Genomic DNA, 19,982 nt, shown 5'->3' on the forward strand with positions numbered 1-19,982 from the left:
TATCACTCAAATACACATTTCTTTCTCACTACTTAGCCTCTATACCACTAGTTTTACATGCCGAAATAGCTCAGTTGGGAGAGCGTTAGACTGAAGATCTAAAGGTCCCTGGTTCGATCCCTGGTTTCGGCAGATGCCAAAGCTGTACTTTTCAATATATGAAGTCAGAAATCTTCATCTTTAGGCAGTGCTTCTCCCAACCACATCCCAACTGCAGTTACCCTAGTGATAGCAATGATAGAAATGTGGAAGTATGGCATAAAGGTATCAACAGCCTTTCAAACCATGACTTGGAGGAACCAGTAGGTACAATAACCTGCCTGGTAAACATAACAATTTTCGAAACAGCAAGAAGCTCTTAGTCAGTTAGGACTGAAAAATCCTTTTGGATTAGAGTTGAGTCACAAGCAACACAACTGTACACTTCGAGAACTTCTGATGAAATCATGATTTGGATGACTGAGAATCTTCACAGATTTTCACCAGATATATCACTCAAATACACATTTCTTTCTCACTACTTAGCCTCTATACCACTAGTTTTACATGCCGAAATAGCTCAGTTGGGAGAGCGTTAGACTGAAGATCTAAAGGTCCCTGGTTCGATCCCTGGTTTCGGCAGATGCCAAAGCTGTATTTTTCAATATATGAAGTCAGAAATCTTCATCTTTAGGCAGTGCTTCTCCCAACCACATCCCAACTGCAGTTACCCTAGTGATAGCAATGATAGAAATGTGGAAGTATGGCATAAAGGTATCAACAGCCTTTCAAACCATGACTTGGAGGAACCAGTAGGTACAATAACCTGCCTGGTAAACATAACAATTTTCGAAACAGCAAGAAGCTCTTAGTCAGTTAGGACTGAAAAATCCTTTTGGATTAGAGTTGAGTCACAAGCAACACAACTGTACACTTCGAGAACTTCTGATGAAATCATGATTTGGATGACTGAGAATCTTCACAGATTTTCACCAGATATATCACTCAAATACACATTTCTTTCTCACTACTTAGCCTCTATACCACTAGTTTTACATGCCGAAATAGCTCAGTTGGGAGAGCGTTAGACTGAAGATCTAAAGGTCCCTGGTTCGATCCCGGGTTTCGGCAGATATGAAGGCATAGTTCTCAATGTAGAAAGTGTGAGATCCTAATATTTAAGCAGTGTTTATCCCAACCACACCCTAACTTCATTTACCTTAGTGATATAGATGATAGAAATGTGGAAGTATGACGTAAAGGTATCAACAGCCTTTCAAACCATTACTTGCAGGAACTAGTAGGTACAACAACCTGCCTGGTAAACACAACAACTCTTGAAACAGCAAGAAGCTCTTAGTCAGTTAGGACTGAAAAATACTTTTGGATTAGCGGTTAGTCACAAGCAACACAACTGTACACTTGGAGAACTTCTGATGAAATCATGATTTGGATGACTGAGAATCTTCACAGATTTTCACCAGATATATCACTCAAATACACATTTCTTTCTCACTACTTAGCCTCTATACCACTAGTTTTACATGCCGAAATAGCTCAGTTGGGAGAGCGTTAGACTGAAGATCTAAAGGTCCCTGGTTCGATCCCTGGTTTCGGCAGATGCCAAAGCTGTACTTTTCAATATATGAAGTCAGAAATCTTCATCTTTAGGCAGTGCTTCTCCCAACCACATCCCAACTGCAGTTACCCTAGTGATAGCAATGATAGAAATGTGGAAGTATGGCATAAAGGTATCAACAGCCTTTCAAACCATGACTTGGAGGAACCAGTAGGTACAATAACCTGCCTGGTAAACATAACAATTTTCGAAACAGCAAGAAGCTCTTAGTCAGTTAGGACTGAAAAATCCTTTTGGATTAGAGTTGAGTCACAAGCAACACAACTGTACACTTCGAGAACTTCTGATGAAATCATGATTTGGATGACTGAGAATCTTCACAGATTTTCACCAGATATATCACTCAAATACACATTTCTTTCTCACTACTTAGCCTCTATACCACTAGTTTTACATGCCGAAATAGCTCAGTTGGGAGAGCGTTAGACTGAAGATCTAAAGGTCCCTGGTTCGATCCCGGGTTTCGGCAGATATGAAGGCATAGTTCTCAATGTAGAAAGTGTGAGATCCTAATATTTAAGCAGTGTTTATCCCAACCACACCCTAACTTCATTTACCTTAGTGATATAGATGATAGAAATGTGGAAGTATGACGTAAAGGTATCAACAGCCTTTCAAACCATTACTTGCAGGAACTAGTAGGTACAACAACCTGCCTGGTAAACACAACAACTCTTGAAACAGCAAGAAGCTCTTAGTCAGTTAGGACTGAAAAATACTTTTGGATTAGTGGTTAGTCACAAGCAACACAACTGTACACTTGGAGAACTTCTGATGAAATCATGATTTGGATGACTGAGAATCTTCACAGATTTTCACCAGATATATCACTCAAATACACATTTCTTTCTCACTACTTAGCCTCTATACCACTAGTTTTACATGCCGAAATAGCTCAGTTGGGAGAGCGTTAGACTGAAGATCTAAAGGTCCCTGGTTCGATCCCTGGTTTCGGCAGATGCCAAAGCTGTATTTTTCAATATATGAAGTCAGAAATCTTCATCTTTAGGCAGTGCTTCTCCCAACCACATCCCAACTGCAGTTACCCTAGTGATAGCAATGATAGAAATGTGGAAGTATGGCATAAAGGTATCAACAGCCTTTCAAACCATGACTTGGAGGAACCAGTAGGTACAATAACCTGCCTGGTAAACATAACAATTTTCGAAACAGCAAGAAGCTCTTAGTCAGTTAGGACTGAAAAATCCTTTTGGATTAGAGTTGAGTCACAAGCAACACAACTGTACACTTCGAGAACTTCTGATGAAATCATGATTTGGATGACTGAGAATCTTCACAGATTTTCACCAGATATATCACTCAAATACACATTTCTTTCTCACTACTTAGCCTCTATACCACTAGTTTTACATGCCGAAATAGCTCAGTTGGGAGAGCGTTAGACTGAAGATCTAAAGGTCCCTGGTTCGATCCCGGGTTTCGGCAGATATGAAGGCATAGTTCTCAATGTAGAAAGTGTGAGATCCTAATATTTAAGCAGTGTTTATCCCAACCACACCCTAACTTCATTTACCTTAGTGATATAGATGATAGAAATGTGGAAGTATGACGTAAAGGTATCAACAGCCTTTCAAACCATTACTTGCAGGAACTAGTAGGTACAACAACCTGCCTGGTAAACACAACAACTCTTGAAACAGCAAGAAGCTCTTAGTCAGTTAGGACTGAAAAATACTTTTGGATTAGCGGTTAGTCACAAGCAACACAACTGTACACTTGGAGAACTTCTGATGAAATCATGATTTGGATGACTGAGAATCTTCACAGATTTTCACCAGATATATCACTCAAATACACATTTCTTTCTCACTACTTAGCCTCTATACCACTAGTTTTACATGCCGAAATAGCTCAGTTGGGAGAGCGTTAGACTGAAGATCTAAAGGTCCCTGGTTCGATCCCTGGTTTCGGCAGATGCCAAAGCTGTATTTTTCAATATATGAAGTCAGAAATCTTCATCTTTAGGCAGTGCTTCTCCCAACCACATCCCAACTGCAGTTACCCTAGTGATAGCAATGATAGAAATGTGGAAGTATGGCATAAAGGTATCAACAGCCTTTCAAACCATGACTTGGAGGAACCAGTAGGTACAATAACCTGCCTGGTAAACATAACAATTTTCGAAACAGCAAGAAGCTCTTAGTCAGTTAGGACTGAAAAAGACTTTTGGATTAGAGGTTAGTCACAAGCAACACAACTGTACACTTGGAGAACTTCTGATGAAATCATGATTTGGATGACTGAGAATCTTCACAGATTTTCACCAGATATATCACTCAAATACACATTTCTTTCTCACTACTTAGCCTCTATACCAGTAGCTTTACATGCCGAAATAGCTCAGTTGGGAGAGCGTTAGACTGAAGATCTAAAGGTACCTGGTTCGATCCCGGGTTTCGGCAGATATGAAGGCATAGTTCTCAATGTAGAAAGTGAGAAATCCTAATATTTAAGCAGTGTTTATCCCAACCACATCCCAACTGCAGTTACCCTAGTGATAGCAATGATAGAAATGTGGCAGTATGGCATAAAGGTATCAACAGCCTTTCAAACCATGACTTGGAGGAACCAGTAGGTACAATAACCTGCCTGGTAAACATAACAATTTTCGAAACAGCAAGAAGCTCTTAGTCAGTTAGGACTGAAAAAGACTTTTGGATTAGAGGTGAGTCACAAGCAACACAACTGTACACTTGGAGAGAACTTATGATAAAATCATGATTTGGATGACTGAGAATCCTCACAGATTTTCACCAGATATATCACTCAATTATACATTTCTTTCTCACTACTTAGCCTCCATACCACTAGTTTTACATGCCGAAATAGCTCAGTTGGGAGAGCGTTAGACTGAAGATCTAAAGGTCCCTGGTTCGATCCCGGGTTTCGGCAGATGCCAAAGCTGTATTTTTCAATATATGAAGTCAGAAATCTTCATCTTTAGGCAGTGCTTCTCCCAACCACATCCCAACTGCAGTTACCCTAGTGATAGCAATGATAGAAATGTGGAAGTATGGCATAAAGGTATCAACAGCCTCTCAAACCATGACTTGGAGGAACCAGTAGGTACAATAACCTGCCTGGTAAACATAACAATTTTCGAAACAGCAAGACGCTCTTAGTCAGTTAGGACTGAAAAAGACTTTTGGATTAGAGGTGAGTCACAAGCAACACAACTGTACACTTGGAGAACTTCTGATGAAATCATGATTTGGATGACTGAGAATCCTCACAGATTTTCACCAGATATATCACTCAATTATACATTTGTTTCTCACTACTTAGCCTCCATACCAGTAGATTAAGATGCCGAAATAGCTCAGTTGGGAGAGCGTTAGACTGAAGATCTAAAGGTCCCTGGTTCGATCCCGGGTTTCGGCAGATATGAAGGCATAGTTCTCAATGTAGAAAGTGAGAAATCCTAATATTTAAGCAGTGTTTATCCCAACCACATCCCAACTGCAGTTACCCTAGTGATAACAATGATAGAAATGTGGCAGTATGGCATAAAGGTATCAACAGCCTTTCAAACCATGACTTGGAGGAACCATTAGGTACAATAACCTGCCTGGTAAACATAACAATTTTCGAAACAGCAAGAAGCTCTTAGTCAGTTAGGACTGAAAAAGACTTTTGGATTAGAGGTGAGTCACAAGCAACACAACTGTACACTTGGAGAACTTATGATAAAATCATGATTTGGATGACTGAGAGTCTTCACAGATTTTCACCAGATATAGCACTCAAATATACATTTGTTTCTCACGACTTAGCGTCCATACCAGTAGATTTTCATGCCGAAATAGCTCAGTTGGGAGAGCGTTAGACTGAAGATCTGAAGGTCCCTGGTTCGGTCCCTGGTTTCAGCAGATGCAAAATCCTTAGTTTTCAAAATGAAGTAATAGATCCTAATATTTAAGCAGTGTTTATCCCAACCACACCCTAACTTCATTTACCTTAGTGATATAGATTATAGAAATGTGGAAGTATGACATAAAGGTATCAACAGCCTTTCAAACCATGACTTGCAGGAACTAGTAGGTACAACAACCTGCCTGGTAAACATAACAACTCTTGAAACAGCAAGAAGCTCTTAGTCAGTTAGGACTGAAAAAGACTTTTGGATTAGAGGTGAGTCACAAGCAACACAACTGTACACTTGGAGAACTTATGATAAAATCATGATTTGGATTACTGAGAATCTTCACAGATTATCACCAGATATATCACTCAAATACACATTTCTTTCTCACTACTTAGCCTCTATACCAGTAGCTTTACATGCCGAAAACGCTCAGTTGGGAGAGCGTTAGACTGAAGATCTAAAGGTCCCTGGTTCGATCCCGGGTTTCGGCAGATCCAAAAGCCTTAGTTTTCAATATGAAGTAATAGATCCTAATATTTAAGCAGTGCTTATCCCAACCACACCCGAATGTCAGTTACCTTAGTGATATAGATGATAGAAATGTGGAAGTATGACATAAAGGTATCAACAGCCTTTCAAACCATGACTTGGAGGAACAAGTAGGTACAACAACCTGCCTGCTAAACATAACCATTCTCGAAACAGCAAGAGGCTCTTAGTCAGTTAGGACTGAAAAATCCTTTTGGATTAGAGTTGAGTCACAAGCAACACAACTGTACACTTGGAGAACTTCTGATGAAATCATGATTTGGATGACTGAGAATCCTCACAGATTTTCACCAGATATATCACTCAATTATACATTTCTTTCTCACTACTTAGCCTCCATACCACTAGTTTTACATGCCGAAATAGCTCAGTTGGGAGAGCGTTAGACTGAAGATCTAAAGGTCCCTGGTTCGATCCCGGGTTTCGGCAGATGCCAAAGCTGTATTTTTCAATATATGAAGTCAGAAATCTTCATCTTTAGGCAGTGCTTCTCCCAACCACATCCCAACTGCAGTTACCCTAGTGATAGCAATGATAGAAATGTGGAAGTATGGCATACAGGTATCAACAGCCTTTCAAACCATGACTTGGAGGAACCAGTAGGTACAATAACCTGCCTGGTAAACATAACAGTTTTCGAAACAGCAAGAAGCTCTTAGTCAGTTAGGACTGAAAAAGACTTTTGGATTAGAGGTGAGTCACAAGCAAAACAACTGTACACTTGGAGAACTTATGATAAAATCATGATTTGGATTACTGAGAATCTTCACAGATTATCACCAGATATATCACTCAAATACACATTTCTTTCTCACTACTTAGCCTCTATACCAGTAGCTTTACATGCCGAAAACGCTCAGTTGGGAGAGCGTTAGACTGAAGATCTAAAGGTCCCTGGTTCGATCCCGGGTTTCGGCAGATCCAAAAGCCTTAGTTTTCAATATGAAGTAATAGATCCTAATATTTAAGCAGTGCTTATCCCAACCACACCCTAATGTCAGTTACCTTAGTGATATAGATGATAGAAATGTTGAAGTATGACATACAGGTATCAACAGCCTTTCAAACCATGACTTGGAGGAACAAGTAGGTACAACAACCTGCCTGCTAAACATAACCATTCTCGAAACAGCAAGAGGCTCTTAGTCAATTAGGACTGAAAAATCCTTTTGGATTAGAGTTGAGTCACAAGCAACACAACTGTACACTTGGAGAACTTCTGATGAAATCATGATTTGGATGACTGAGAATCCTCACAGATTTTCACCAGATATATCACTCAATTATACATTTGTTTCTCACTACTTAGCCTCCATACCAGTAGATTAAGATGCCGAAATAGCTCAGTTGGGAGAGCGTTAGACTGAAGATCTAAAGGTCCCTGGTTCGATCCCGGGTTTCGGCAGATATGAAGGCATAGTTCTCAATGTAGAAAGTGAGAAATCCTAATATTTAAGCAGTGTTTATCCCAACCACATCCCAACTGCAGTTACCCTAGTGATAACAATGATAGAAATGTGGCAGTATGGCATAAAGGTATCAACAGCCTTTCAAACCATGACTTGGAGGAACCATTAGGTACAATAACCTGCCTGGTAAACGTAACAATTTTCGAAACAGCAAGAAGCTCTTAGTCAGTTAGGACTGAAAAAGACTTTTGGATTAGAGGTGAGTCACAAGCAACACAACTGTACACTTGGAGAACTTATGATAAAATCATGATTTGGATGACTGAGAGTCTTCACAGATTTTTACCAGATATAGCACTCAAATATACATTTGTTTCTCACGACTTAGCGTCCATACCAGTAGATTTTCATGCCGAAATAGCTCAGTTGGGAGAGCGTTGGACTGAAGATCTGAAGGTCCCTGGTTCGGTCCCTGGTTTCAGCAGATGCAAAATCCTTAGTTTTCAAAATGAAGTAATAGATCCTAATATTTAAGCAGTGTTTATCCCAACCACACCCTAACTTCATTTACCTTAGTGATATAGATGATAGAAATGTTGAAGTATGACGTAAAGGTATCAACAGCCTTTCAAACCATTACTTGCAGGAACTAGTAGGTACAACAACCTGCCTGGTAAACACAACAACTCTTGAAACAGCAAGAAGCTCTTAGTCAGTTAGGACTGAAAAATACTTTTGGATTAGCGGTTAGTCACAAGCAACACAACTGTACACTTGGAGAACTTCTGATGAAATCATGATTTGGATGACTGAGAATCTTCACAGATTTTCACCAGATATATCACTCAAATACACATTTCTTTCTCACTACTTAGCCTCTATACCACTTTTTTACATGCCGAAATAGCTCAGTTGGGAGAGCGTTAGACTGAAGATCTAAAGGTCCCTGGTTCGATCCCTGGTTTCGGCAGATGCCAAAGCTGTATTTTTCAATATATGAAGTCAGAAATCTTCATCTTTAGGCAGTGCTTCTCCCAACCACATCCCAACTGCAGTTACCCTAGTGATAGCAATGATAGAAATGTGGAAGTATGGCATAAAGGTATCAACAGCCTTTCAAACCATGACTTGGAGGAACCAGTAGGTACAATAACCTGCCTGGTAAACATAACAATTTTCGAAACAGCAAGAAGCTCTTAGTCAGTTAGGACTGAAAAATCCTTTTGGATTAGAGTTGAGTCACAAGCAACACAACTGTACACTTCGAGAACTTCTGATGAAATCATGATTTGGATGACTGAGAATCTTCACAGATTTTCACCAGATATATCACTCAAATACACATTTCTTTCTCACTACTTAGCCTCTATACCACTAGTTTTACATGCCGAAATAGCTCAGTTGGGAGAGCGTTAGACTGAAGATCTAAAGGCCCCTGGTTCGATCCCGGGTTTCGGCAGATATGAAGGCATAGTTCTCAATGTAGAAAGTTTGAGATCCTAATATTTAAGCAGTGTTTATCCCAACCACACCCTAACTTCATTTACCTTAGTGATATAGATGATAGAAATGTGGAAGTATGACGTAAAGTTATCAACAGCCTTTCAAACCATTACTTGCAGGAACTAGTAGGTACAACAACCTGCCTGGTAAACACAACAACTCTTGAAACAGCAAGAAGCTCTTAGTCAGTTAGGACTGAAAAAAACTTTTGGATTAGCGGTTAGTCACAAGCAACACAACTGTACACTTGGAGAACTTCTGATGAAATCATGATTTGGATGACTGAGAATCTTCACAGATTTTCACCAGATATATCACTCAAATACACATTTCTTTCTCACTACTTAGCCTCTATACCACTAGTTTTACATGCCGAAATAGCTCAGTTGGGAGAGCGTTAGACTGAAGATCTAAAGGTCCCTGGTTCGATCCCTGGTTTCGGCAGATGCCAAAGCTGTATCTTTCAATATATGAAGTCAGAAATCTTCATCTTTAGGCAGTGCTTCTCCCAACCACATCCCAACTGCAGTTACCCTAGTGATAGCAATGATAGAAATGTGGAAGTATGGCATAAAGGTATCAACAGCCTTTCAAACCATGACTTGGAGGAACCAGTAGGTACAATAACCTGCCTGGTAAACATAACAATTTTCGAAACAGCAAGAAGCTCTTAGTCAGTTAGGACTGAAAAATCCTTTTGGATTAGAGTTGAGTCACAAGCAACACAACTGTACACTTCGAGAACTTCTGATGAAATCATGATTTGGATGACTGAGAATCTTCACAGATTTTCACCAGATATATCACTCAAATACACATTTCTTTCTCACTACTTAGCCTCTATACCACTAGTTTTACATGCCGAAATAGCTCAGTTGGGAGAGCGTTAGACTGAAGATCTAAAGGTCCCTGGTTCGATCCCGGGTTTCGGCAGATATGAAGGCATAGTTCTCAATGTAGAAAGTGTGAGATCCTAATATTTAAGCAGTGTTTATCCCAACCACACCCTAACTTCATTTACCTTAGTGATATAGATTATAGAAATGTGGAAGTATGACATAAAGGTATCAACAGCCTTTCAAACCATGACTTGCAGGAACTAGTAGGTACAACAACCTGCCTGGTAAACATAACAACTCTTGAAACAGCAAGAAGCTCTTAGTCAGTTAGGACTGAAAAAGACTTTTGGATTAGAGGTGAGTCACAAGCAACACAACTGTACACTTGGAGAACTTATGATAAAATCATGATTTGGATTACTGAGAATCTTCACAGATTATCACCAGATATATCACTCAAATACACATTTCTTTCTCACTACTTAGCCTCTATACCAGTAGCTTTACATGCCGAAAACGCTCAGTTGGGAGAGCGTTAGACTGAAGATCTAAAGGTCCCTGGTTCGATCCCGGGTTTCGGCAGATCCAAAAGCCTTAGTTTTCAATATGAAGTAATAGATCCTAATATTTAAGCAGTGCTTATCCCAACCACACCCGAATGTCAGTTACCTTAGTGATATAGATGATAGAAATGTGGAAGTATGACATAAAGGTATCAACAGCCTTTCAAACCATGACTTGGAGGAACAAGTAGGTACAACAACCTGCCTGCTAAACATAACCATTCTCGAAACAGCAAGAGGCTCTTAGTCAGTTAGGACTGAAAAATCCTTTTGGATTAGAGTTGAGTCACAAGCAACACAACTGTACACTTGGAGAACTTCTGATGAAATCATGATTTGGATGACTGAGAATCCTCACAGATTTTCACCAGATATATCACTCAATTATACATTTCTTTCTCACTACTTAGCCTCCATACCACTAGTTTTACATGCCGAAATAGCTCAGTTGGGAGAGCGTTAGACTGAAGATCTAAAGGTCCCTGGTTCGATCCCGGGTTTCGGCAGATGCCAAAGCTGTATTTTTCAATATATGAAGTCAGAAATCTTCATCTTTAGGCAGTGCTTCTCCCAACCACATCCCAACTGCAGTTACCCTAGTGATAGCAATGATAGAAATGTGGAAGTATGGCATACAGGTATCAACAGCCTTTCAAACCATGACTTGGAGGAACCAGTAGGTACAATAACCTGCCTGGTAAACATAACAGTTTTCGAAACAGCAAGAAGCTCTTAGTCAGTTAGGACTGAAAAAGACTTTTGGATTAGAGGTGAGTCACAAGCAAAACAACTGTACACTTGGAGAACTTATGATAAAATCATGATTTGGATTACTGAGAATCTTCACAGATTATCACCAGATATATCACTCAAATACACATTTCTTTCTCACTACTTAGCCTCTATACCAGTAGCTTTACATGCCGAAAACGCTCAGTTGGGAGAGCGTTAGACTGAAGATCTAAAGGTCCCTGGTTCGATCCCGGGTTTCGGCAGATCCAAAAGCCTTAGTTTTCAATATGAAGTAATAGATCCTAATATTTAAGCAGTGCTTATCCCAACCACACCCTAATGTCAGTTACCTTAGTGATATAGATGATAGAAATGTTGAAGTATGACATACAGGTATCAACAGCCTTTCAAACCATGACTTGGAGGAACAAGTAGGTACAACAACCTGCCTGCTAAACATAACCATTCTCGAAACAGCAAGAGGCTCTTAGTCAATTAGGACTGAAAAATCCTTTTGGATTAGAGTTGAGTCACAAGCAACACAACTGTACACTTGGAGAACTTCTGATGAAATCATGATTTGGATGACTGAGAATCCTCACAGATTTTCACCAGATATATCACTCAATTATACATTTGTTTCTCACTACTTAGCCTCCATACCAGTAGATTAAGATGCCGAAATAGCTCAGTTGGGAGAGCGTTAGACTGAAGATCTAAAGGTCCCTGGTTCGATCCCGGGTTTCGGCAGATATGAAGGCATAGTTCTCAATGTAGAAAGTGAGAAATCCTAATATTTAAGCAGTGTTTATCCCAACCACATCCCAACTGCAGTTACCCTAGTGATAACAATGATAGAAATGTGGCAGTATGGCATAAAGGTATCAACAGCCTTTCAAACCATGACTTGGAGGAACCATTAGGTACAATAACCTGCCTGGTAAACGTAACAATTTTCGAAACAGCAAGAAGCTCTTAGTCAGTTAGGACTGAAAAAGACTTTTGGATTAGAGGTGAGTCACAAGCAACACAACTGTACACTTGGAGAACTTATGATAAAATCATGATTTGGATGACTGAGAGTCTTCACAGATTTTTACCAGATATAGCACTCAAATATACATTTGTTTCTCACGACTTAGCGTCCATACCAGTAGATTTTCATGCCGAAATAGCTCAGTTGGGAGAGCGTTGGACTGAAGATCTGAAGGTCCCTGGTTCGGTCCCTGGTTTCAGCAGATGCAAAATCCTTAGTTTTCAAAATGAAGTAATAGATCCTAATATTTAAGCAGTGTTTATCCCAACCACACCCTAACTTCATTTACCTTAGTGATATAGATGATAGAAATGTTGAAGTATGACGTAAAGGTATCAACAGCCTTTCAAACCATTACTTGCAGGAACTAGTAGGTACAACAACCTGCCTGGTAAACACAACAACTCTTGAAACAGCAAGAAGCTCTTAGTCAGTTAGGACTGAAAAATACTTTTGGATTAGCGGTTAGTCACAAGCAACACAACTGTACACTTGGAGAACTTCTGATGAAATCATGATTTGGATGACTGAGAATCTTCACAGATTTTCACCAGATATATCACTCAAATACACATTTCTTTCTCACTACTTAGCCTCTATACCACTTTTTTACATGCCGAAATAGCTCAGTTGGGAGAGCGTTAGACTGAAGATCTAAAGGTCCCTGGTTCGATCCCTGGTTTCGGCAGATGCCAAAGCTGTATTTTTCAATATATGAAGTCAGAAATCTTCATCTTTAGGCAGTGCTTCTCCCAACCACATCCCAACTGCAGTTACCCTAGTGATAGCAATGATAGAAATGTGGAAGTATGGCATAAAGGTATCAACAGCCTTTCAAACCATGACTTGGAGGAACCAGTAGGTACAATAACCTGCCTGGTAAACATAACAATTTTCGAAACAGCAAGAAGCTCTTAGTCAGTTAGGACTGAAAAATCCTTTTGGATTAGAGTTGAGTCACAAGCAACACAACTGTACACTTCGAGAACTTCTGATGAAATCATGATTTGGATGACTGAGAATCTTCACAGATTTTCACCAGATATATCACTCAAATACACATTTCTTTCTCACTACTTAGCCTCTATACCACTAGTTTTACATGCCGAAATAGCTCAGTTGGGAGAGCGTTAGACTGAAGATCTAAAGGTCCCTGGTTCGATCCCGGGTTTCGGCAGATATGAAGGCATAGTTCTCAATGTAGAAAGTTTGAGATCCTAATATTTAAGCAGTGTTTATCCCAACCACACCCTAACTTCATTTACCTTAGTGATATAGATGATAGAAATGTGGAAGTATGACGTAAAGTTATCAACAGCCTTTCAAACCATTACTTGCAGGAACTAGTAGGTACAACAACCTGCCTGGTAAACACAACAACTCTTGAAACAGCAAGAAGCTCTTAGTCAGTTAGGACTGAAAAAAACTTTTGGATTAGCGGTTAGTCACAAGCAACACAACTGTACACTTGGAGAACTTCTGATGAAATCATGATTTGGATGACTGAGAATCTTCACAGATTTTCACCAGATATATCACTCAAATACACATTTCTTTCTCACTACTTAGCCTCTATACCACTAGTTTTACATGCCGAAATAGCTCAGTTGGGAGAGCGTTAGACTGAAGATCTAAAGGTCCCTGGTTCGATCCCTGGTTTCGGCAGATGCCAAAGCTGTATCTTTCAATATATGAAGTCAGAAATCTTCATCTTTAGGCAGTGCTTCTCCCAACCACATCCCAACTGCAGTTACCCTAGTGATAGCAATGATAGAAATGTGGAAGTATGGCATAAAGGTATCAACAGCCTTTCAAACCATGACTTGGAGGAACCAGTAGGTACAATAACCTGCCTGGTAAACATAACAATTTTCGAAACAGCAAGAAGCTCTTAGTCAGTTAGGACTGAAAAATCCTTTTGGATTAGAGTTGAGTCACAAGCAACACAACTGTACACTTCGAGAACTTCTGATGAAATCATGATTTGGATGACTGAGAATCTTCACAGATTTTCACCAGATATATCACTCAAATACACATTTCTTTCTCACTACTTAGCCTCTATACCACTAGTTTTACATGCCGAAATAGCTCAGTTGGGAGAGCGTTAGACTGAAGATCTAAAGGTCCCTGGTTCGATCCCGGGTTTCGGCAGATATGAAGGCATAGTTCTCAATGTAGAAAGTGTGAGATCCTAATATTTAAGCAGTGTTTATCCCAACCACACCCTAACTTCATTTACCTTAGTGATATAGATGATAGAAATGTGGAAGTATGACGTAAAGGTATCAACAGCCTTTCAAACCATTACTTGCAGGAACTAGTAGGTACAACAACCTGCCTGGTAAACACAACAACTCTTGAAACAGCAAGAAGCTCTTAGTCAGTTAGGACTGAAAAATACTTTTGGATTAGCGGTTAGTCACAAGCAACACAACTGTACACTTGGAGAACTTCTGATGAAATCATGATTTGGATGACTGAGAATCTTCACAGATTTTCACCAGATATATCACTCAAATACACATTTCTTTCTCACTACTTAGCCTCTATACCACTAGTTTTACATGCCGAAATAGCTCAGTTGGGAGAGCGTTAGACTGAAGATCTAAAGGTCCCTGGTTCGATCCCTGGTTTCGGCAGATGCCAAAGCTGTATTTTTCAATATATGAAGTCAGAAATCTTCATCTTTAGGCAGTGCTTCTCCCAACCACATCCCAACTGCAGTTACCCTAGTGATAGCAATGATAGAAATGTGGAAGTATGGCATAAAGGTATCAACAGCCTTTCAAACCATGACTTGGAGGAACCAGTAGGTACAATAACCTGCCTGGTAAACATAACAATTTTCGAAACAGCAAGAAGCTCTTAGTCAGTTAGGACTGAAAAATCCTTTTGGATTAGAGTTGAGTCACAAGCAACACAACTGTACACTTCGAGAACTTCTGATGAAATCATGATTTGGATGACTGAGAATCTTCACAGATTTTCACCAGATATATCACTCAAATACACATTTCTTTCTCACTACTTAGCCTCTATACCACTAGTTTTACATGCCGAAATAGCTCAGTTGGGAGAGCGTTAGACTGAAGATCTAAAGGTCCCTGGTTCGATCCCGGGTTTTGGCAGATATGAAGGCATAGTTCTCAATGTAGAAAGTGTGAGATCCTAATATTTAAGCAGTGTTTATCCCAACCACACCCTAACTTCATTTACCTTAGTGATATAGATGATAGAAATGTGGAAGTATGACGTAAAGGTATCAACAGCCTTTCAAACCATTACTTGCAGGAACTAGTAGGTACAACAACCTGCCTGGTAAACACAACAACTCTTGAAACAGCAAGAAGCTCTTAGTCAGTTAGGACTGAAAAATACTTTTGGATTAGCGGTTAGTCACAAGCAACACAACTGTACACTTGGAGAACTTCTGATGAAATCATGATTTGGATGACTGAGAATCTTCACAGATTTTCACCAGATATATCACTCAAATACACATTTCTTTCTCACTACTTAGCCTCTATACCAGTAGCTTTACATGCCGAAATAGCTCAGTTGGGAGAGCGTTAGACTGAAGATCTAAAGGTCCCTGGTTCGATCCCTGGTTTCGGCAGATGCCAAAGCTGTATTTTTCAATATATGAAGTCAGAAATCTTCATCTTTAGGCAGTGCTTCTCCCAACCACATCCCAACTGCAGTTACCCTAGTGATAGCAATGATAGAAATGTGGAAGTATGGCATAAAGGTATCAACAGCCTTTCAAACCATGACTTGGAGGAACCAGTAGGTACAATAACCTGCCTGGTAAACATAACAATTTTCGAAACAGCAAGAAGCTCTTAGTCAGTTAGGACTGAAAAAGACTTTTGGATTAGAGGTTAGTCACAAGCAACACAACTGTACACTTGGAGAACTTCTGATGAAATCATGATTTGGATGACTGAGAATCTTCACAGATTTTCACCAGATATATCACTCAAATACACATTTCTTTCTCACTACTTAGCCTCTATACCAGTAGCTTTACATGCCGAAATAGCTCAGTTGGGAGAGCGTTAGACTGAAGATCTAAAGGTCCCTGGTTCGATCCCGGGTTTCGGCAGATATGAAGGCATAGTTCTGAATGTAGAAAGTGAGAAATCCTAATATTTAAGCAGTGTTTATCCCAACCACATCCCAACTGCAGTTACCCTAGTGATAGCAATGATAGAAATGTGGCAGTATGGCATAAAGGTATCAACAGCCTTTCAAACCATGACTTGGAGGAACCAGTAGGTACAATAACCTGCCTGGTAAACATAACAATTTTCGAAACAGCAAGAAGCTCTTAGTCAGTTAGGACTGAAAAAGACTTTTGGATTAGAGGTGAGTCACAAGCAACACAACTGTACACTTGGAGAACTTATGATAAAATCATGATTTGGATGACTGAGAATCCTCACAGATTTTCACCAGATATATCACTCAATTATACATTTCTTTCTCACTACTTAGCCTCCATACCACTAGTTTTACATGCCGAAATAGCTCAGTTGGGAGAGCGTTAGACTGAAGATCTAAAGGTCCCTGGTTCGATCCCGGGTTTCGGCAGATGCCAAAGCTGTATTTTTCAATATATGAAGTCAGAAATCTTCATCTTTAGGCAGTGCTTCTCCCAACCACATCCCAACTGCAGTTACCCTAGTGATAGCAATGATAGAAATGTGGAAGTATGGCATAAAGGTATCAACAGCCTTTCAAACCATGACTTGGAGGAACCAGTAGGTACAATAACCTGCCTGGTAAACATAACAGTTTTCGAAACAGCAAGAAGCTCTTAGTCAGTTAGGACTGAAAAAGACTTTTGGATTAGAGGTGAGTCACAAGCAAAACAACTGTACACTTGGAGAACTTATGATAAAATCATGATTTGGATTACTGAGAATCTTCACAGATTATCACCAGATATATCACTCAAATACACATTTCTTTCTCACTACTTAGCCTCTATACCAGTAGCTTTACATGCCGAAAACGCTCAGTTGGGAGAGCGTTAGACTGAAGATCTAAAGGTCCCTGGTTCGATCCCGGGTTTCGGCAGATCCAAAAGCCTTAGTTTTCAATATGAAGTAATAGATCCTAATATTTAAGCAGTGCTTATCCCAACCACACCCTAATGTCAGTTACCTTAGTGATATAGATGATAGAAATGTTGAAGTATGACATACAGGTATCAACAGCCTTTCAAACCATGACTTGGAGGAACAAGTAGGTACAACAACCTGCCTGCTAAACATAACCATTGGAGGAACCAGTAGGTACAATAACCTGCCTGGTAAACATAACAATTTTCGAAACAGCAAGAAGCTCTTAGTCAGTTAGGACTGAAAAATCCTTTTGGATTAGAGTTGAGTCACAAGCAACACAACTGTACACTTGGAGAACTTCTGATGAAATCATGATTTGGATGACTGAGAATCTTCACAGATTTTCACCAGATATATCACTCAAATACACATTTCTTTCTCACTACTTAGCCTCTATACCACTAGTTTTACATGCCGAAATAGCTCAGTTGGGAGAGCGTTAGACTGAAGATCTAAAGGTCCCTGGTTCGATCCCTGGTTTCGGCAGATGCCAAAGCTGTATTTTTCAATATATGAAGTCAGAAATCTTCATCTTTAGGCAGTGCTTCTCCCAACCACATCCCAACTGCAGTTACCCTAGTGATAGCAATGATAGAAATGTGGAAGTATGGCATAAAGGTATCAACAGCCTTTCAAACCATGACTTGGAGGAACCAGTAGGTACAATAACCTGCCTGGTAAACATAACAATTTTCGAAACAGCAAGAAGCTCTTAGTCAGTTAGGACTGAAAAATCCTTTTGGATTAGAGTTGAGTCACAAGCAACACAACTGTACACTTCGAGAACTTCTGATGAAATCATGATTTGGATGACTGAGAATCTTCACAGATTTTCACCAGATATATCACTCAAATACACATTTCTTTCTCACTACTTAGCCTCTATACCACTAGTTTTACATGCCGAAATAGCTCAGTTGGGAGAGCGTTAGACTGAAGATCTAAAGGTCCCTGGTTCGATCCCGGGTTTTGGCAGATATGAAGGCATAGTTCTCAATGTAGAAAGTGTGAGATCCTAATATTTAAGCAGTGTTTATCCCAACCACACCCTAACTTCATTTACCTTAGTGATATAGATGATAGAAATGTGGAACTATGACGTAAAGGTATCAACAGCCTTTCAAACCATTACTTGCAGGAACTAGTAGGTACAACAACCTGCCTGGTAAACACAACAACTCTTGAAACAGCAAGAAGCTCTTAGTCAGTTAGGACTGAAAAATACTTTTGGATTAGCGGTTAGTCACAAGCAACACAACTGTACACTTGGAGAACTTCTGATGAAATCATGATTTGGATGACTGAGAATCTTCACAGATTTTCACCAGATATATCACTCAAATACACATTTCTTTCTCACTACTTAGCCTCTATACCAGTAGCTTTACATGCCGAAATAGCTCAGTTGGGAGAGCGTTAGACTGAAGATCTAAAGGTCCCTGGTTCGATCCCTGGTTTCGGCAGATGCCAAAGCTGTATTTTTCAATATATGAAGTCAGAAATCTTCATCTTTAGGCAGTGCTTCTCCCAACCACATCCCAACTGCAGTTACCCTAGTGATAGCAATGATAGAAATGTGGAAGTATGGCATAAAGGTATCAACAGCCTTTCAAACCATGACTTGGAGGAACCAGTAGGTACAATAACCTGCCTGGTAAACATAACAATTTTCGAAACAGCAAGAAGCTCTTAGTCAGTTAGGACTGAAAAAGACTTTTGGATTAGAGGTTAGTCACAAGCAACACAACTGTACACTTGGAGAACTTCTGATGAAATCATGATTTGGATGACTGAGAATCTTCACAGATTTTCACCAGATATATCACTCAAATACACATTTCTTTCTCACTACTTAGCCTCTATACCAGTAGCTTTACATGCCGAAATAGCTCAGTTGGGAGAGCGTTAGACTGAAGATCTAAAGGTCCCTGGTTCGATCCCGGGTTTCGGCAGATATGAAGGCATAGTTCTCAATGTAGAAAGTGAGAAATCCTAATATTTAAGCAGTGTTTATCCCAACCACATCCCAACTGCAGTTACCCTAGTGATAGCAATGATAGAAATGTGGCAGTATGGCATAAAGGTATCAACAGCCTTTCAAACCATGACTTGGAGGAACCAGTAGGTACAATAACCTGCCTGGTAAACATAACAATTTTCGAAACAGCAAGAAGCTCTTAGTCAGTTAGGACTGAAAAAGACTTTTGGATTAGAGGTGAGTCACAAGCAACACAACTGTACACTTGGAGAGAACTTATGATAAAATCATGATTTGGATGACTGAGAATCCTCACAGATTTTCACCAGATATATCACTCAATTATACATTTCTTTCTCACTACTTAGCCTCCATACCACTAGTTTTACATGCCGAAATAGCTCAGTTGGGAGAGCGTTAGACTGAAGATCTAAAGGTCCCTGGTTCGATCCCGGGTTTCGGCAGATGCCAAAGCTGTATTTTTCAATATATGAAGTCAGAAATCTTCATCTTTAGGCAGTGCTTCTCCCAACCACATCCCAACTGCAGTTACCCTAGTGATAGCAATGATAGAAATGTGGAAGTATGGCATAAAGGTATCAACAGCCTCTCAAACCATGACTTGGAGGAACCAGTAGGTACAATAACCTGCCTGGTAAACATAACAATTTTCGAAACAGCAAGAAGCTCTTAGTCAGTTAGGACTGAAAAAGACTTTTGGATTAGAGGTGAGTCAC

The 19,982-nt window shown here is 39.8% G+C and overlaps 38 non-coding genes across 38 annotated transcripts; all 38 read left to right on the forward strand.

The window, feature by feature from the left end:
* Positions 1-59: 59 nt before the first annotated feature.
* Positions 60-132, forward strand: trnaf-gaa (transfer RNA phenylalanine (anticodon GAA)). Its single transcript has one exon. It is a non-coding gene; the product is annotated as a tRNA-Phe (tRNA).
* A 416-nt stretch (positions 133-548) lies between these two features.
* Positions 549-621, forward strand: trnaf-gaa (transfer RNA phenylalanine (anticodon GAA)). Its single transcript has one exon. It is a non-coding gene; the product is annotated as a tRNA-Phe (tRNA).
* A 416-nt stretch (positions 622-1,037) lies between these two features.
* trnaf-gaa (transfer RNA phenylalanine (anticodon GAA)) lies at positions 1,038-1,110 on the forward strand. Its single transcript has one exon. It is a non-coding gene; the product is annotated as a tRNA-Phe (tRNA).
* A 415-nt stretch (positions 1,111-1,525) lies between these two features.
* On the forward strand, positions 1,526-1,598 carry trnaf-gaa (transfer RNA phenylalanine (anticodon GAA)). The gene has a single exon. It is a non-coding gene; the product is annotated as a tRNA-Phe (tRNA).
* Positions 1,599-2,014: 416 nt separating this feature from the next.
* Positions 2,015-2,087, forward strand: trnaf-gaa (transfer RNA phenylalanine (anticodon GAA)). Its single transcript has one exon. It is a non-coding gene; the product is annotated as a tRNA-Phe (tRNA).
* A 415-nt stretch (positions 2,088-2,502) lies between these two features.
* trnaf-gaa (transfer RNA phenylalanine (anticodon GAA)) lies at positions 2,503-2,575 on the forward strand. The gene has a single exon. It is a non-coding gene; the product is annotated as a tRNA-Phe (tRNA).
* A 416-nt stretch (positions 2,576-2,991) lies between these two features.
* On the forward strand, positions 2,992-3,064 carry trnaf-gaa (transfer RNA phenylalanine (anticodon GAA)). Its single transcript has one exon. It is a non-coding gene; the product is annotated as a tRNA-Phe (tRNA).
* Positions 3,065-3,479: 415 nt separating this feature from the next.
* Positions 3,480-3,552, forward strand: trnaf-gaa (transfer RNA phenylalanine (anticodon GAA)). Its single transcript has one exon. It is a non-coding gene; the product is annotated as a tRNA-Phe (tRNA).
* Positions 3,553-3,968: 416 nt separating this feature from the next.
* trnaf-gaa (transfer RNA phenylalanine (anticodon GAA)) lies at positions 3,969-4,041 on the forward strand. Its single transcript has one exon. It is a non-coding gene; the product is annotated as a tRNA-Phe (tRNA).
* A 417-nt stretch (positions 4,042-4,458) lies between these two features.
* On the forward strand, positions 4,459-4,531 carry trnaf-gaa (transfer RNA phenylalanine (anticodon GAA)). The gene has a single exon. It is a non-coding gene; the product is annotated as a tRNA-Phe (tRNA).
* A 416-nt stretch (positions 4,532-4,947) lies between these two features.
* On the forward strand, positions 4,948-5,020 carry trnaf-gaa (transfer RNA phenylalanine (anticodon GAA)). The gene has a single exon. It is a non-coding gene; the product is annotated as a tRNA-Phe (tRNA).
* Positions 5,021-5,922: 902 nt separating this feature from the next.
* On the forward strand, positions 5,923-5,995 carry trnaf-gaa (transfer RNA phenylalanine (anticodon GAA)). Its single transcript has one exon. It is a non-coding gene; the product is annotated as a tRNA-Phe (tRNA).
* A 414-nt stretch (positions 5,996-6,409) lies between these two features.
* On the forward strand, positions 6,410-6,482 carry trnaf-gaa (transfer RNA phenylalanine (anticodon GAA)). The gene has a single exon. It is a non-coding gene; the product is annotated as a tRNA-Phe (tRNA).
* A 416-nt stretch (positions 6,483-6,898) lies between these two features.
* On the forward strand, positions 6,899-6,971 carry trnaf-gaa (transfer RNA phenylalanine (anticodon GAA)). Its single transcript has one exon. It is a non-coding gene; the product is annotated as a tRNA-Phe (tRNA).
* A 414-nt stretch (positions 6,972-7,385) lies between these two features.
* On the forward strand, positions 7,386-7,458 carry trnaf-gaa (transfer RNA phenylalanine (anticodon GAA)). Its single transcript has one exon. It is a non-coding gene; the product is annotated as a tRNA-Phe (tRNA).
* A 901-nt stretch (positions 7,459-8,359) lies between these two features.
* trnaf-gaa (transfer RNA phenylalanine (anticodon GAA)) lies at positions 8,360-8,432 on the forward strand. The gene has a single exon. It is a non-coding gene; the product is annotated as a tRNA-Phe (tRNA).
* A 416-nt stretch (positions 8,433-8,848) lies between these two features.
* Positions 8,849-8,921, forward strand: trnaf-gaa (transfer RNA phenylalanine (anticodon GAA)). The gene has a single exon. It is a non-coding gene; the product is annotated as a tRNA-Phe (tRNA).
* A 415-nt stretch (positions 8,922-9,336) lies between these two features.
* Positions 9,337-9,409, forward strand: trnaf-gaa (transfer RNA phenylalanine (anticodon GAA)). The gene has a single exon. It is a non-coding gene; the product is annotated as a tRNA-Phe (tRNA).
* A 416-nt stretch (positions 9,410-9,825) lies between these two features.
* On the forward strand, positions 9,826-9,898 carry trnaf-gaa (transfer RNA phenylalanine (anticodon GAA)). Its single transcript has one exon. It is a non-coding gene; the product is annotated as a tRNA-Phe (tRNA).
* Positions 9,899-10,313: 415 nt separating this feature from the next.
* Positions 10,314-10,386, forward strand: trnaf-gaa (transfer RNA phenylalanine (anticodon GAA)). The gene has a single exon. It is a non-coding gene; the product is annotated as a tRNA-Phe (tRNA).
* Positions 10,387-10,800: 414 nt separating this feature from the next.
* On the forward strand, positions 10,801-10,873 carry trnaf-gaa (transfer RNA phenylalanine (anticodon GAA)). The gene has a single exon. It is a non-coding gene; the product is annotated as a tRNA-Phe (tRNA).
* Positions 10,874-11,289: 416 nt separating this feature from the next.
* Positions 11,290-11,362, forward strand: trnaf-gaa (transfer RNA phenylalanine (anticodon GAA)). Its single transcript has one exon. It is a non-coding gene; the product is annotated as a tRNA-Phe (tRNA).
* A 414-nt stretch (positions 11,363-11,776) lies between these two features.
* On the forward strand, positions 11,777-11,849 carry trnaf-gaa (transfer RNA phenylalanine (anticodon GAA)). The gene has a single exon. It is a non-coding gene; the product is annotated as a tRNA-Phe (tRNA).
* Positions 11,850-12,750: 901 nt separating this feature from the next.
* Positions 12,751-12,823, forward strand: trnaf-gaa (transfer RNA phenylalanine (anticodon GAA)). Its single transcript has one exon. It is a non-coding gene; the product is annotated as a tRNA-Phe (tRNA).
* Positions 12,824-13,239: 416 nt separating this feature from the next.
* On the forward strand, positions 13,240-13,312 carry trnaf-gaa (transfer RNA phenylalanine (anticodon GAA)). The gene has a single exon. It is a non-coding gene; the product is annotated as a tRNA-Phe (tRNA).
* Positions 13,313-13,727: 415 nt separating this feature from the next.
* trnaf-gaa (transfer RNA phenylalanine (anticodon GAA)) lies at positions 13,728-13,800 on the forward strand. Its single transcript has one exon. It is a non-coding gene; the product is annotated as a tRNA-Phe (tRNA).
* Positions 13,801-14,216: 416 nt separating this feature from the next.
* Positions 14,217-14,289, forward strand: trnaf-gaa (transfer RNA phenylalanine (anticodon GAA)). The gene has a single exon. It is a non-coding gene; the product is annotated as a tRNA-Phe (tRNA).
* A 415-nt stretch (positions 14,290-14,704) lies between these two features.
* On the forward strand, positions 14,705-14,777 carry trnaf-gaa (transfer RNA phenylalanine (anticodon GAA)). The gene has a single exon. It is a non-coding gene; the product is annotated as a tRNA-Phe (tRNA).
* Positions 14,778-15,193: 416 nt separating this feature from the next.
* On the forward strand, positions 15,194-15,266 carry trnaf-gaa (transfer RNA phenylalanine (anticodon GAA)). The gene has a single exon. It is a non-coding gene; the product is annotated as a tRNA-Phe (tRNA).
* A 415-nt stretch (positions 15,267-15,681) lies between these two features.
* Positions 15,682-15,754, forward strand: trnaf-gaa (transfer RNA phenylalanine (anticodon GAA)). Its single transcript has one exon. It is a non-coding gene; the product is annotated as a tRNA-Phe (tRNA).
* A 416-nt stretch (positions 15,755-16,170) lies between these two features.
* On the forward strand, positions 16,171-16,243 carry trnaf-gaa (transfer RNA phenylalanine (anticodon GAA)). The gene has a single exon. It is a non-coding gene; the product is annotated as a tRNA-Phe (tRNA).
* Positions 16,244-16,658: 415 nt separating this feature from the next.
* Positions 16,659-16,731, forward strand: trnaf-gaa (transfer RNA phenylalanine (anticodon GAA)). Its single transcript has one exon. It is a non-coding gene; the product is annotated as a tRNA-Phe (tRNA).
* Positions 16,732-17,147: 416 nt separating this feature from the next.
* trnaf-gaa (transfer RNA phenylalanine (anticodon GAA)) lies at positions 17,148-17,220 on the forward strand. The gene has a single exon. It is a non-coding gene; the product is annotated as a tRNA-Phe (tRNA).
* A 460-nt stretch (positions 17,221-17,680) lies between these two features.
* trnaf-gaa (transfer RNA phenylalanine (anticodon GAA)) lies at positions 17,681-17,753 on the forward strand. Its single transcript has one exon. It is a non-coding gene; the product is annotated as a tRNA-Phe (tRNA).
* A 416-nt stretch (positions 17,754-18,169) lies between these two features.
* On the forward strand, positions 18,170-18,242 carry trnaf-gaa (transfer RNA phenylalanine (anticodon GAA)). The gene has a single exon. It is a non-coding gene; the product is annotated as a tRNA-Phe (tRNA).
* Positions 18,243-18,657: 415 nt separating this feature from the next.
* trnaf-gaa (transfer RNA phenylalanine (anticodon GAA)) lies at positions 18,658-18,730 on the forward strand. Its single transcript has one exon. It is a non-coding gene; the product is annotated as a tRNA-Phe (tRNA).
* A 416-nt stretch (positions 18,731-19,146) lies between these two features.
* On the forward strand, positions 19,147-19,219 carry trnaf-gaa (transfer RNA phenylalanine (anticodon GAA)). Its single transcript has one exon. It is a non-coding gene; the product is annotated as a tRNA-Phe (tRNA).
* A 417-nt stretch (positions 19,220-19,636) lies between these two features.
* trnaf-gaa (transfer RNA phenylalanine (anticodon GAA)) lies at positions 19,637-19,709 on the forward strand. Its single transcript has one exon. It is a non-coding gene; the product is annotated as a tRNA-Phe (tRNA).
* The last annotated feature ends 273 nt before the right edge of the window (positions 19,710-19,982 follow it).

This window comes from Pleuronectes platessa, chromosome 2, assembly GCF_947347685.1.
Source record: "Pleuronectes platessa chromosome 2, fPlePla1.1, whole genome shotgun sequence".
Classification (NCBI taxonomy): domain Eukaryota; kingdom Metazoa; phylum Chordata; class Actinopteri; order Pleuronectiformes; family Pleuronectidae; genus Pleuronectes; species Pleuronectes platessa.